Source organism: Cottoperca gobio, chromosome 3 (genome assembly GCF_900634415.1).
Source record: "Cottoperca gobio chromosome 3, fCotGob3.1, whole genome shotgun sequence".
In the NCBI taxonomy this organism is placed as follows: domain Eukaryota; kingdom Metazoa; phylum Chordata; class Actinopteri; order Perciformes; family Bovichtidae; genus Cottoperca; species Cottoperca gobio.
The window spans coordinates 27,007,246-27,022,582 of NC_041357.1; the positions used below are offsets into that span (position 1 = coordinate 27,007,246).

The 15,337-nt window shown below is 38.5% G+C and overlaps 2 pseudogenes; both read left to right on the forward strand.

Moving 5' to 3' along the window:
- Nucleotides 1-1,108: 1,108 nt before the first annotated feature.
- LOC115027373 (UDP-glucuronosyltransferase 2C1 pseudogene) lies at nt 1,109-6,123 on the forward strand (annotated as a pseudogene).
- Nucleotides 6,124-7,657: 1,534 nt separating this feature from the next.
- LOC115026616 (UDP-glucuronosyltransferase 2C1 pseudogene) lies at nt 7,658-9,844 on the forward strand (annotated as a pseudogene).
- The last annotated feature ends 5,493 nt before the right edge of the window (nt 9,845-15,337 follow it).

Genomic DNA, 15,337 nt, shown 5'->3' on the forward strand with positions numbered 1-15,337 from the left:
TAATCACATCATTTAACAGTGATGTTCAGCATGTCAAGTAGTGTGGTGTGATATCTTAGCCAGCGCTGTGCTGACATATGTGATGTTTTCTGTGTGTGAAGAATGTGAGACACTTGCAGGAGGAACCATGAGTGTGAGTTCACCATAACCAATGAGGTCACGTGACTCGAGCACAGCTCTTTCAGCAGCTGCCACAGCTCGGAGACAAAGAGAAAGTCCTGCGGCTACAGGGTCGAGTTTAGTGGAGAAATAAGCAATAGGTCTTTTCTCACCATCATGGTCTTGTGTCAGAACAGAAGTCATGTAGCTGTAGTAAATGGTGAGTCAGGTTTATGGAGATCCAGTGTGGGTGCGTCTAACAGAGAGCTCTTTAAGCCAGTGAGCAACAAGCTCTGTCACCGTCAGTAGTCCAGGTCAGTCTGTTATGTGCACTCAGATTATTTCCATAAATCATAGATTCTCTTTCTGAGTAGTAAGGTATCCACTGGTGACAAAATTACACCATACCAAGAAAACTCATAGTTGTTAGTAGTAGGTTTAGGAACAGACTGAATAGCCTCAATACATTTAGGAGAGAGGGATTTGCCCTCTGCTTTGATCACATGTCCTAAACAGGTTACTTGAATCTTGCACAAACCTCTACAGGCTGTTGCTTGTCACAAATGTTGCTTACTGGGAGAATAGAAGTTCTGACAGTTCTGCATGAAATAATCACTCCAGCCATCACGAGTAAATCAAACACAGGTGTAATGCTTTCAAGTGCTTCTTGTTTTATAGGATATTGTTTAATTCATGGGCATAATTTGGACTTTGGGTGCATAGTCAGAGGCTCTGCATTCTTCATGAGACCAACATCTTATTTATGAGAAGACTAAATTATGTGGAACCTCAGAGAAGTCATCCATGTTGACAGCACCTTAAGTCTTGGTGAAATTGTTTTTCATGACTGGAACTACTTCTGTTGTTTAATTAGTGAGGTCGAGGTCATAACTATGTTGGATACATCTCCCGTTTTGCTGTACAGCGTTTTGAGATCGCATTCAACCGGCAGGAAATCAGTGAAGTGCATGTGATGATGAACCCATATCCTCGTGTCCTTCCACTCCCGGTCAACAGGTGACGCCAGAGACACACGAGGACAAACTCATCTTATTGTGGTTGCTGTAAGACGCAGCAGCAGCAGCCTCTCCTGTCCAGAAAACATGCATTACGCATAGGCCTACAGTATGCTCTCCACAGTTCCAAAACTTTCACCTTTCCCTTCTGACACATGTGCTGTACAATGTAAGTGTGTGATTTCTTATCTTCATTACTTTCTTTTTATTTTCCCGAAGCTTTCCGCTCTCATTCTCTTTCTTTCTCTCAACCCTGTCCGCTGTTTCCTGGACATTTCCGAGTGCGTTACTGCGTCGGATTTCTCTTTCTTCCATTTGTAATTGTAATGCATCCAATTGTCTAAAACTAAAACCCAATTCTTCCAACTCTTTTAGTTGTTTTAAACTATCTGTGTTTGTCACACATCGCCTGCTTTGTTGAGGGAAAGACTGGTGCTGGACGAGAGTTCCCCCCCCCCCCAGACTTTGTTTTACACTTGCACTTTTTTGCCCATTATTCCAGTTATCTGGATCCACCAGAAGTATTAAACCACTGCTAATATAATAACCAAGACGCGTATGTCTGCAACTACTTATGTAAAAGTTCCCGGTAATACAATTAATTCTGATAAATTCTCTTTAGAATGACATTATTAATTCATGTGTTACCGTGCAGGTATATTCTCATGCATGAGTTCAGCCTCTCATCCGGAGGAAGTTTCCTATTTTGTTGCCCTCTGTCCTCGTGTCTGTCAAATGCGCGCAGACAAAGAGACACAATAAAACTAAATGAGACTATATGATACATTTCTATTAACACTCACCTGAGAATAGTAGACTACATAACACAACTTTTATAAAGGCATGTTGCTATAACTGAATTGTTTTCACAATCTGAACCTTTTTATGTGACAAAATAGTTTGTTTTTAATGTTATTTTCTGTTCTGTTTTGTTTCTGTTATTTGCTTCAGCGCTAAACACCACGAGGAACCTCTAAGACAGTGGTTCTCAATCTTTTTTGGGCCAGCACCCCCCTATCCATTATCCAGGTCCCTTACCGCCCCCCCATGAAATAAAATGTAGGCTTCCTGTTTGTCTCCCCTGAATTCTAATGTTGATTATTATTCTGTTTGTATTATTCTAATTATTATTCTTGGTATTTATAATTTATATTACATATTGATTATATTAATTTAGTATTTCAATTCTTATAATATTTTTCTTATTATTAGGCGGCTATATTATGTTATTATAAGAACTCAAATTCTCTGAGATTGAAGTTGCATAATAACATTTCAAATAATAATAAATATTATATTATTAAACAAATGTTTTGTTGTTTTTACCTTCAATTGCCCTGATACACCATGTAACCAGGGGGCAAACAAAGACATTTTATTAAGGAGTGTTCAACAAATGCAACGGTAAGAAGATTCAAACTTTAATCTGTGTCATAGACTGCAGCCAATCAGAGACGGGTCAGACATTCAAAATGTAACTGGTGTTAAACACAGCAGCCTCAGAAATGTGAAACAATTTGCACTCTTAGGTGATCCAACAATAAACGAGCACAAAGGAACAAGTCTGCGCTTTTTAAACGCACACAGCCTGAATCAGCAGCGGTGATGCAGATGTTAGCTCTACTGATGTTAGCTCTGCAGGTGTTAGCTCTACTATAACGTTAGCTCTACTGATGTTAGCTCTGCAGATGTTAGCTCTGCTATAACGTTAGCTCTACTGATGTTATCTCTGCTGATGTTAGCTCTGCTGGTGTTAGCTCTGCTGGTGTTAGCTCTACTGATGTTAGCTCTGCTGATGTTAGCTCTACTGATGTTAGCTCTGCTGATTTTAGCTCTACTGATGTTACCTCTGCTGGTGTTAGCTCTACTGATGTTAGCTCTGCAGGTGTTAGCTCTGCAGGTGTTAGCTCTGCTGCTACGAGCAGCCAGAGTGCAGCTGCATCTGCTGCTGGTCCAAGTCCCGACCAGAGTGTTAGTGTTTTAACATTAATTCAGATTAGTTTTATTCATGGGGTATCTTTGGAATAACATTAATGCTTTCGAGCAGTGGTGGCTGAGGGGGACGGCGCTTGTTTTAGTTTTTCAAGCAGCACTTTATCGCTCAGCAAAATAAAAATAAAAGTCTAAAAACACAATGTTAACTTTATTCAAACGCACTCGACTCGTCCTTTCAGCTCGTGCAGTTTGGCATGTTTCGTGCTGTAATGCAGCTCGAGAGCCTTTTTCATGACCACAAACGCGTCCACACAAACACTGGCCTTTTACTTCCACAAACAAATAAACGTTCTTCCATTTCTCCTGGAACATTCCGCATCCACCTTTCTCTTTGTTACACTCGCCATGCTGTGTTCACTGACGTCAATGACCGTGCTTCCAGCGCCCCCCGACGTCTTCTGAACGCCCCCTGGGTGGCGCTACCGCCCCCATTGAGAACCCCTGCTCTAAGAGAATCAGAAATCCTTTATTAGTCCCACAACAGCGACATTTACAGCGTTACAGCAAAAGAACAAGAAAGTAAAGTGGTGAATGCACAATAAATAAATAAATAGAATAAAATAGAGTAACAGTAGTATAAGTACAAAGTCGTTGATAAAAAGTAGTAAAAGTGAATATTGCAGTACCAAAGTCCTACTCGGCAAGGACGTGTTCTGTTCTCTGTCACAGGAGAATATTGAAAAGCATACACTGGATGCCAAAAATGTAACACTAGCATGTGTTTAATATGTTGTCAATATAGATGACTGATAGCTAATGTATCTATTTGAACTGCAGTGATTTTACAAAAGTTTTTTTTTAGCTGGCATGCAATATACATGTTCTACTTGTTTCTGTGGTTCAGTTCCTCTCAGTTGTACAGATTGCTTACTATTTAGATTTTACTGAACATACTAAACATGTTAAACTGTATATTGCATCATACATCAATAATAAGGTTAAATACAAATGTAAACACCTTGCTTTGTAGCTTATTTTACATTTGATGTTCTATTATGACATTAACTGCAGCCGGAAACTACTGTAAAACTTTTAAAAGTAAATAATTCTAAAACCTTTAAGAAATAGAAGGTCAATAGCATTTTGATAAACTTGAAAATGAAAAAAAAAAATTGCTAAATTATAATATGCTTTCTTCCCAACTTTAGAATACAAGAATGTATCGGCCCTGGATCTGGATCACTGTCTGCTTGCTCTGTGCAACAATGATTTATGGTGGCAAAGTTCTTGTTTTTCCAGTGGACGGGAGTCACTGGGTAAATATGAAAGTTATCATTGAGGACCTACATGCGAGGGGCCACCAGGTTTCTGTTGTGCGAACATCAGATAGCTGGTACATCAAGGAAACCTCCCCATTCTATACTTCAATTACACTCGAAACGGAGTCTGGATTTGATGAAGACTTTGCAACTGCGTTGATGACCAAGTTGCTGGAGATCCAAAGGGCAGGGAAGTCTGCCTGGATGCTTTTTAAACTGGCAATGGAAGAAGCACAAAAGGCCGCTGAGCTGCATAACAAAACAAACAAAATGCTTGAGCAGATCTTTGAAAACAAAGATTTTCTACGGTCGCTACAAGATGCCAAATATGACCTCGTCCTTGCAGACCCTGTTATACCAGTAGGTGTCATACTTGCCCACTACCTAAAGCTGCCTCTTGTTCTTAATGTCAGATGGACCAGTCAAGGTGAAGGACATTTTTCCATTGCACCCTCTCCTCTTTCTTATGTTCCACTGACGGGGACTGTGCTTTCAGATAAAATGAGCTTTCTTGAGAGGCTTCTGAATGTAATTGTGTTTTGCTTCACAAAATATCACATTGCACAGTATGTTTTACCACATTATAAGGGCTTAGTTGAAAAATATTTAGGTCCAGACAAAGACTTTGCATCCTTGTTTCAAGCTGCAGACCTGTGGCTGATGAGAGTGGACTTTGTGTTTGAGTTCCCTCGGCCCACCATGCCTAATGTTGTCTATATGGGAGGGTTCCAGTGTAAACCAGCAAAACCTCTTCCTGAACACCTGGAGGAGTTTGTGCAGAGTTCTGGAGAGCATGGGTTCATCATCATGTCTCTGGGGACTTTGATTGGCGAGCTTCCCCATGACCTAGCTGATGAGATCGCTGCTGCTTTTGCTAAATTACCGCAGAAAGTCATCTGGAGGCATAAAGGTGACAGACCAGCCACTCTGGGCAACAACACTTTGCTCGTCGACTGGATGCCACAGAATGACCTTTTAGGACATCCCAAGATCAAACTGTTTGTGGCTCACGGAGGAACAAACGGAGTTCAAGAAGCTATTTATCACGGAGTTCCTATTGTAGGACTTCCATTGATTTTTGATCAGCCTGATAATCTACTTAGAATTGAAATAAGAGGAGCAGGGAAGATAATTGATATTTTTAGTATGAATGAAGACATCTTCTTTCAGGGTATTCAGGAAGTCCTGAATGAGCCCTCCTACAGGATGAACATGCAGAGACTCTCCAGGCTGCACAGAGATCAGCCGATGAAGCCTCTGGATACCGCCCTCTTCTGGATAGAGTTTGTCATGAGACACAAAGGTGCAGCTCACCTGAGGACAGAGTCCTACAGACTGCCCTGGTATTCCTACCACTCTGTAGATGTCATACTGTTTTTACTAACTATTGCACTACTTATTTTGTTGTTTTTTGCTGGGTTAGTATGGTTTTGCTTTAGATTGTGTTTGAAAAGAAAAGTGAAATCTGACTAACCAGTAAAGATAATTTCAGTCAGTGTGGCATGCGATCAGTTGAATATTGTACGGAGGTTTTATTTTTGAATTGATTCATTGTAATGGATCTGTATGCGAGCATCACTTTTTGTTTATCCAAAATGCAAATAACCGTACAACTAGTAGACTAACTCGATGACAAGATACAAATGTCAACTCTCTTACTCTTTTTTTTATTGTATACTACATTGTGCTAAAATCATACTGTCAAAATAAAAAGACTCACATTGTCAATAAACAAAAGGTGGACTGGAGAAAAATAATGCATGTTTATTTCTTATTTTCCAACCAGCATAGGTTTGCCCTTAGCTATTTACAACATCCCCCTGAAAGAAAAATAAGATTTAATTTTAAAATATGACATTCTGTTGATGAGAACACTTGATGACGTGATGGTATTTCCAAAATGAATCACCTTCTGGTAAGAGATGAACACATACAGAAGCTAGGTCTTTGGTGTCACACATGCCACAGTATTTCCTTCAGCCAAGTTGCATGCTTTAGTGAGTGCAATGAGCTCAGCTGCTTGAGCACAGAGGTGAGAAGGGAGTTTACTTAACAGGATGTTGTTTTCAGTAGAACATGACATCTTGTTTACTAAACTCCCTTCATACTGCAAAACCCACTCGGCCACTGCCTGTGTCAGGGGAACGAGATGCTGACCCATCCTCAAACTGTTCCATCTCTGGGTTAAAAGGAGGAGCATCAGTCGCCACACAGTCATGTTCATCACCATCTGCTGGAGTGAGAAGTAGAGTAACTGGATTAATCACATCATTTAACAGTGATGTTCAGCATGTCAAGTATTGTGGTGTGATATCTTAGCCAGCGCTGTGCTGACATATGTGATGTTTTCTGTGTGTGAAGAATGTGAGACACTTGCAGGAGGAACCATGAGTGTGAGTTCACCATAACCAATGAGGTCACGTGACTCGAGCACAGCTCTTTCAGCAGCTGCCACAGCTCGGAGACAAAGAGAAAGTCCTGCGGCTACAGGGTCGAGTTTAGTGGAGAAATAAGCAATAGGTCTTTTCCCACCATCATGGTCTTGTGTCAGTACAGAAGTCATGTAGCTGTAGTAAATGGTGAGTCAGGTTTATGGAGATCCAGTGTGGGTGCGTCTAACAGAGAGCTCTTTAAGTCAGTGAGCAACAAGCTCTGTCACCGTCAGCAGTCAGATTTTTAACATAAATCATAGAAGAGAGCGGAGATTCTCTTTCTGAGTAGTAAGGTATCCACTGGTGGCAAAATTACACCATACCAAGAAAGCTCATATCACATGCTACTTTAATCACATGTCCGAAACAGGTTACTTGAGTCTTGCAAAAACCTCCATTCTGTCCCTTATCGCACATTTTGTTTACTGGGAAAATAGAAGTTCTCACCGGTGAGTTATTGCATGGAATAATGACTCTAGCCTTCAGAAGTGAATCAAAAACAGGTGTAATACTTTCAAGTGCTTTTTGTTTTATAGGATATTTCATTCATGGGTGGAAATTGGACTTTGGCTGGTTTATCAGAGGCTCTGCATTCTTCATGAGACCAACATCTTATTTATGAGAAGACTAGGATATGTGGAACATCAGATAAGGCAGATACATTTCTATTAACACTCACCTGAGAATAGTAGACTACATAACACAACTTTTATAAAGGCATGTTGCTGTAGTTCTTTTTACCATAGGTGAGTGATTAAACTGAATTGTTTTCACAATCTGAACCTTTTTATGTGACAAAATAGTTTGTTTTCAATGTTATGTTTTGCTTCAGAGCTAAACACCACAAGGAACCTCTACCACACGTTCTTATCACCTGTGGGTTCAATAAGATGACATTGCAGTACCAAAGTCCTACTCGGCTAACACGTGTTCTGCCAGGAGAATATTGAAAAGCATACACTGGATGCCAAAAAGGTAACACTAGCATGTGTTTAATATTTTGTCAATATAGATGACTGATAGCTACTGTATCTATTTGAATTGCAATGATTGTCCAATTTTTTTGTTTTAGCTGGCATGCAATATACATGTTCTACTTGTTTCTGTGGTTCAGTTCCTCTCAGTTGTACAGATTGCTTACTAGTTAGATTTTACTGAACATACTAAACATGTTAAACTGTATATTGCATCATACATCAATAATAAGGTTAAATACAAATGTAAACACCTTGCTTTGTAGCTTATTTTACATTTGATGTTCTATTATGACATTAACTGCAGCCGGAAACTACTGTAAAACTTTTAAAAGCAAAAAAAAGTAAATCATTCTAAAACCTTTAAGAAATAGAAGGTCAATAGCATTTTGATAAACTTGAAAATGAAAAAAACATTTGCTAAATTATAATATGCTTTCTTCCCAACTTTAGAATACAAGAATGTATCGGCCCTGGATCTGGATCACTGTCTGCTTGCTCTGTGCAACAATGATTTATGGTGGCAAAGTTCTTGTTTTTCCAGTGGACGGGAGTCACTGGGTAAATATGAAAGTCATCATTGAGGACCTACATGCGAGGGGCCACCAGGTTTCTGTTGTGCGAACATCAGACAGCTGGTACATCAAGGAAACCTCCCCATTCTATACTTCAATTACACTCGAAACGGAGTCTGGATTTGATGAAGACACTCTAACTATGGTTGTGACCCATATGCTGGAGATCCAAAGGGCAGGGAAGTCTGCCTGGATGCTTTTTAAACTGGCAATGGAAGAAGCACAAGAGACCGCTGAGCTGCATAACAAAACAAACAAAATGCTTGAGCATATTTTTGAAAACAAAGATCTTATTCGGTCGCTACAAGATGCCAAATATGACCTCGTCCTTGCAGACCCTTTTATGCCAGTAGGTGTCATACTTGCCCACTACCTAAAGCTGCCTCTTGTTCTTAATGTCAGATGGACCAGTCAAGGTGAAGGACATTTTTCCATTGCACCCTCTCCTCTTTCTTATGTTCCACTGACGGGGACTGTGCTTTCAGATAAAATGAGCTTTCTTGAGAGGCTTCTGAATGTAATCCTTTTTTGCTTCACAGAATATCAATTTACACAGTATGTTTTACCACATTATAAGGGCTTAGTTGATAAATATTTAGGTCCAGACAAAGACTTTGCATCCTTGTTTCAAGCCTGCAGACCTGTGGCTGATGAGAGTGGACTTTGTGTTTGAGTTCCCTCGGCCCACCATGCCTAATGTTATCTATATGGGAGGGTTCCAGTGTAAACCAGCAAAACCTCTTCCTGAACACCTGGAGGAGTTTGTGCAGAGTTCTGGAGAGCATGGGTTCATCATCATGTCTCTGGGGACTTTGATTGGCGAGCTTCCCCATGACCTAGCTGATGAGATCGCTGCTGCTTTTGCTAAATTACCGCAGAAAGTCATCTGGAGGCATAAAGGTGACAGACCAGCCACTCTGGGCAACAACACTTTGCTCGTCGACTGGATGCCACAGAATGACCTTTTAGGACATCCCAAGATCAAACTGTTTGTGGCTCACGGAGGAACAAACGGAGTTCAAGAAGCTATTTATCACGGAGTTCCTATTGTAGGACTTCCATTGATTTTTGATCAGCCTGATAATCTACTTAGAATTGAAATAAGAGGAGCAGGGAAGATAATTGATATTTTTAGTATGAATGAAGACATCTTCTTTCAGGGTATTCAGGAAGTCCTGAATGAGCCCTCCTACAGGATGAACATGCAGAGACTCTCCAGGCTGCACAGAGATCAGCCGATGAAGCCTCTGGATACCGCCCTCTTCTGGATAGAGTTTGTCATGAGACACAAAGGTGCAGCTCACCTGAGGACAGAGTCCTACAGACTGCCCTGGTATTCCTACCACTCTGTAGATGTGATGCTCTTCTTAGTTGGAGTTGTGCTGATCATTCTGGGCACCTTTGCTGCCTTAATAAGGTCTTTATGCTCCATGTGTCTGAGAACAAAAAGTAAACATGAATCTAAAAAATCAAAGTAGCAATCACAATGAAATCTTAAACACAACTATGATTAAAATATGTAACACATGTTAGCTTAGCTATCTGTCCTATAATGTAATCAGAATAACCAATTAGTTGATTATGATTCTACTAATAAAAGAAACCTAAATCAATCAGAGCTTCATCATTTTTCATCATATGAAGAACCAATACTGTATGTTTAGGACTGATTAGTTTTGATTTTACTTTCATTCTTTCATATTCTTACACTATTGTTATTTCACAAACCCTGTACTCTTGTTAAACAATGTCATACCTTTTAAGCATGCTATTCTTCAAATTCTAGTCAGGGTTTCACATCACATATTCAATATTCTCTGAAACCTTAGAGTCCATACAGATACAACTTTAACTCGTGGGAGAAAGGGTTAACGAAATGTACAGTAACATTGCTGCTTTATAGGGAAGAAAATAACAGCATATTCAACATATTTGGGTAGTGTTCATGTGTTTGTGCTCTTTAATTAGCACACATTGCTCACATGTGTTTTGCTCTCTTAGCTCCACTGGTTAAATTCACTCTTACACTGCAACACAATATACTATATTCAATATACAATATACTATATTCTTTCCTCAAGGTTTGTCAGTATTTGAGATTCATGTTCTTATCTTATTCAAGCCAAGTATAGATTTAAACATATCCAATTTCACACAAAAAGATTAGGACACACCAGGGACACATATATATATATATACATATATACTATATATACATATATATATATTATATATATATATATATATATATATATATATAATTACTATATATACATATATACTATATATATAATATAATATAATATAACTAATATATATAAATATATATATATATATGTATATATAGTATATATGTATATATATATATATATATATTATATATATATATATATATAGTAATATAGTAATATATATATATATATATACTATATTACATATATATATAATATATATATATACATATATATATCTTACATATATACTATATATATATATAAAATATATCTTATACTACTATATATACTATATATATATATATATATATATATATATATATATATACTATATACTATATATATATATATACTATATCTATATATAGTGTATAGTATATATATATATACTATATATATATATATATATATATATACTATATATATATATATATATATATGTATACTATATACTATATATATATATATATATATATATATATATATATATATACTATATATATATATATATATATATATATATATATATATATATATACTATATACTATATATATATATATATATATATATTATGCTTTTTTTAATACTTTAAACAATCCTTAATTAGTTTTTTACCTGTAAGATTTTGTATTATGGACTATCTTGTTTTTTATATAACACACAACATTAGGCTACATTATGCTCCTCTTTCATTTTAGTCTGATCATCCGACCTTGAGATTCATTAGAAGTCGAATATGTTGACATAATGGATGTTGAAATTCTAAGAATGAATTAAATATTTTGAAAATGAAGAGAAGTGATTTTGAATACTATTCACTACTACAGGATATCTGAAATGCACAATATAAAAACCAACATTTTACTTTGAAATGTATCATGCCTCTTTGACTGAGCCCTCATGAAGGGAACACGAGTGTTATCATCATAGTCCAAGGTGCAATGATAAAGACACATTCATGATTCACCCTCCGTTACAAGTATATCTTGACTTTATGCATTAGTTGATACAGAGAGAGCAGACCTTGTTCATTTTGAATGAAGTAGACATTGTTACTGTAGCATTTCAGAAAAAGCGTTCAAAACAGTTACAACAGCTTTAAAATGAACTTCATTAAAAGTGTTAAGGACAGTAAGCATGCTGATCGTTACTTAAACAGTATGAGATAATACTATTAGCTCATGGTATACTTTTAGTAAATCACGTTTTAAAACTGCTCTTGTATGTGAAAGCTGTCCCTTAATACTTCAATGTGGATATGTCTCTGGAGACTTTTGTGGGTGAAATTCATGTTGCAAAAAAAATGTGATAGCTGCAGCATTTGCCAAATTACCTCTGAAAGCCATAAAAGTGATAGGCCAGCTACTCTGGGAAAGAGCAATTTACCCTCAAGGTCATCCAAACAGTTTATTGCTCATAAAGGAAAGCAGTTCAAGACTCTATTGAGTCGCAGTTTTGGGTCTTCATTTGTTTGCTATTGAATATGGAGCCTTGCTGTGTCTTGAAGTGAGGCGAGCAGAGTGGATAAATACAACAACTTCCTCAGGGCCATACAGGAAGTCCTGAATAAGCCCTCCCACAGGATGAACATGCAGGGTCTGCCCCAATTTATACGCTTAATGGGCTTAACTGGCACTTGGGCAATGTTGTAAATAATAAAAAATACAAGTCAGAGCTACATTACTGCTGTATGTGTCGATTTTGGCCGACATGCACAGAATCTCCAGGCTGCAGAGGACAGCCAATGAAGCCATTCTGGATGAAGGCTGCCCTCTGACGCAACGCTGTTGCTCAGCGGAGAAGCTACAGTCATTGTATTCCTCTGTAGGTATCCTGCTAGTGCAGCTCGTTGTAGCATGTGTTACACTCATTATTCTGCACTTGTTTCAGCTGTGTTAAGGTATGTCTGGCATTTAATATAAGCCTAAAGTTGAAAGGATATTCCAATTGTTACCATGCCTTGCTTTGAATGTCACAACCACAGCACTTGTTATTTAAATGATTATTTTGCTGGTATTTGTAAAATGCACTAAAATGAGAGATGTTACAGTGAAGTTGATCACACTTTAAGAAATGAACTATTTGCTAACTAAATGCATATGACATGACTGTACACAATCCCTGAGGGTTTTTCTTAAATAAATAAATTCTTTTATTACAAAACATTTAAAAAAACATACTGCAAATACTGTTACAGAATGTGGTTCTACATGCGACTACTGGCTGCAGCCATGACACAAATCATCATGTACATGTTTTTACATCAGAGAAGTCATTAGGGATATCAGTTCAGTCTGAATGATCACTGATAGGTGGGATATGATATGACGGGGGTCCGACCCGATTAGTTTGGAGACATTTGCTACAAAAAAAGTGAAATTTCACCTCGATGGAGCATTTTCATTTTTGGCCAACACACCTCAAACTAATATTAGTCAGATCAATACTAGCTTCCTGGTGGGTTCCACGTGTGTCAATAAAGCTACAAGAAAAAAATGAAATGCTATTTTCAAGGTATAAAGAGTTGAAGGTCAGAGAGCAGTGCGGACTGAGTTTCTCAGAGCTGCTGGCTGAAAATTAAATTCCACTAAACACACAAAATGTGCCAAAGTGAAATATCACTTTGAAGCAACAGTTTGACAATTTAGAAAACATCTGCAAGTTAGATAATCGATACCACTCTCATGTCTGTCCGGTAAATATAAAGCTGGAGTCAACAGCTATTTAGCATATAGACAGGAACAAGGGGGAACGAGATAATTCAGTTTTATGACGGGCTATGTGCTGGACTATTTCTTGCAGTAATTCCATGGAGTCTCCGCTGGTTGCCTGTCAACTGCTCCAATACAAGTAATAGTCCGGCACATTGTTTTTACACTTGTACGGCTCAAACTAATGATATAAGGGATGTGTTAGTGACCTTTAGAGGGGCTGGCACCCAATGTGTTAGGCTGCTATTCCCCCATATGTCCAGTCTTTATGCTAAACTAAGCTGCCGGCTGTAGTTTCATATTCCCCCGACAGACGAGAGAGGTATCGATCGTCTCATCTAACTCCAAAAACAGCATATTTCCCAAAATATTCCTTTAAAGATTGATTACAAACTAATCAGTGGCTGCACTGAAGTCTGACATGAACACAGGCACAAGACTGGCTATATATCAACTGAAGAAATAGAAACAAGTGTTTTCAATTGTATCCGTATTTACAGCACTGACCATTCAAACCCTTTGTCCAATTTGTATCGGGGGAAATACTCTCAAACAACATGTATTAACACGAGTCATAGTAAAGTCTGTTCAGGGTATTTACAAAGTGTCCATGCCAGCAGGGCAGCTGTGGTGGGCGGTGTAAGTCCTCTCATGATGTCCTGGTCCGTAGAGAGCTCATCCTGAGCACAGTGAGCTCTGCTACATCTGCATCCTGCAGCTCCACCTCTTGTTGGCAGCTTTCTCTGATTACATACACTACGAGACCCACACAGATGAAAATGAGGAGGACTATGCCTATAACCTGGGGTACAAAAGAGCCAAGCAACACTTTGTTTAGTAAACATCCACAGAAACAGAGGTGTATTAAAAGTTACAAAAGGCTAATGGCATTGCATTATGGATATATTCTCTACAGTGCGTCCTCGGGGGAGGTGTTTTTACTCCACTCATCCTACATAATCTTCTGTAAACTAGAAAATATTTAACTCACCTGAGAAAAAACAAACAGCTGCTGTGAGCGGAGCATTAGTTCTTGTGGGGTGACATCTCCCTCACTAATTGGCTCACACCACTTCTGCGGCGCTGCTTTGTCAACTAGTACAAATCTACCCTCCCAGTCTGTCATAGCACAAGCAAAGTATTGGCCATCGAGGAACAACAGAATCAGCCACACGATAGCAGGAACAAAACTGGAGAGGGAAACAGTTTTCGTGCACCACGGATCACATCTGCATCCTTGAATGATCAGCATCAACGTGAAGGCCATGACGGCAGGAATGATGAAGAATGCTGATGAAAACGCTCCGTTCCATGTAGGGTTGCAAGGACACTCAAACTCCAGCTCCACCAGCTTCTCTAGTCCCATGAGGATAAAGCCAAAAGCCACATTTGATACCAGAGGACTGTTGCTAAGTTCATTTTTCAGCCTGGTAAGCCATTGTTGTCTACTTTCCATACTAGATTGACCGAAAAATGAAGACAACCGCTGTAAAAAGCCCAAAAGAGGGTCCACCGTTGTGAACACATTGGCAACAGCTAAGTGATGCGTAATTAACGCATCCAGGGGTAAGTTCTCCCCTCAGGCAAAATGCCACACTTCCACTCTGATTGGTTTTGAACAAGGGAGGGTGTGCCGACTGCTCTGACATTTCTCTAGCTCATTGGTCTGTGCGAGGTTTCAGGTGGGGTTACATTTTAAATGTGGTCTCTCATGGACAAACTGGAGGGAGGGCTGTAAAGTGGAGGGAAGTTTGTTCTGCAGTTGAGCACAGACTGTCCCTCTGCAATAGTCCAGCAAAAAAACATGCGTGTGGAGGTGTAGGTATTTATCAAAGGGCAAAGCTTTTACATTAAAGGATCAAGTTACAGGACCAACTCTAAAACTAATAAAAGAATTGAAATGTTACAATTTAAAAAAGTATATTACATAAAAAGATTACTGAACTCATATAATTAAACTACAAGCCTGGTTATAAAAGTACCAAGTGCTCAGGGTTTTTTTTTTTGGTTCATTTGTTGCAACTGTCTGCAATTAAAAATA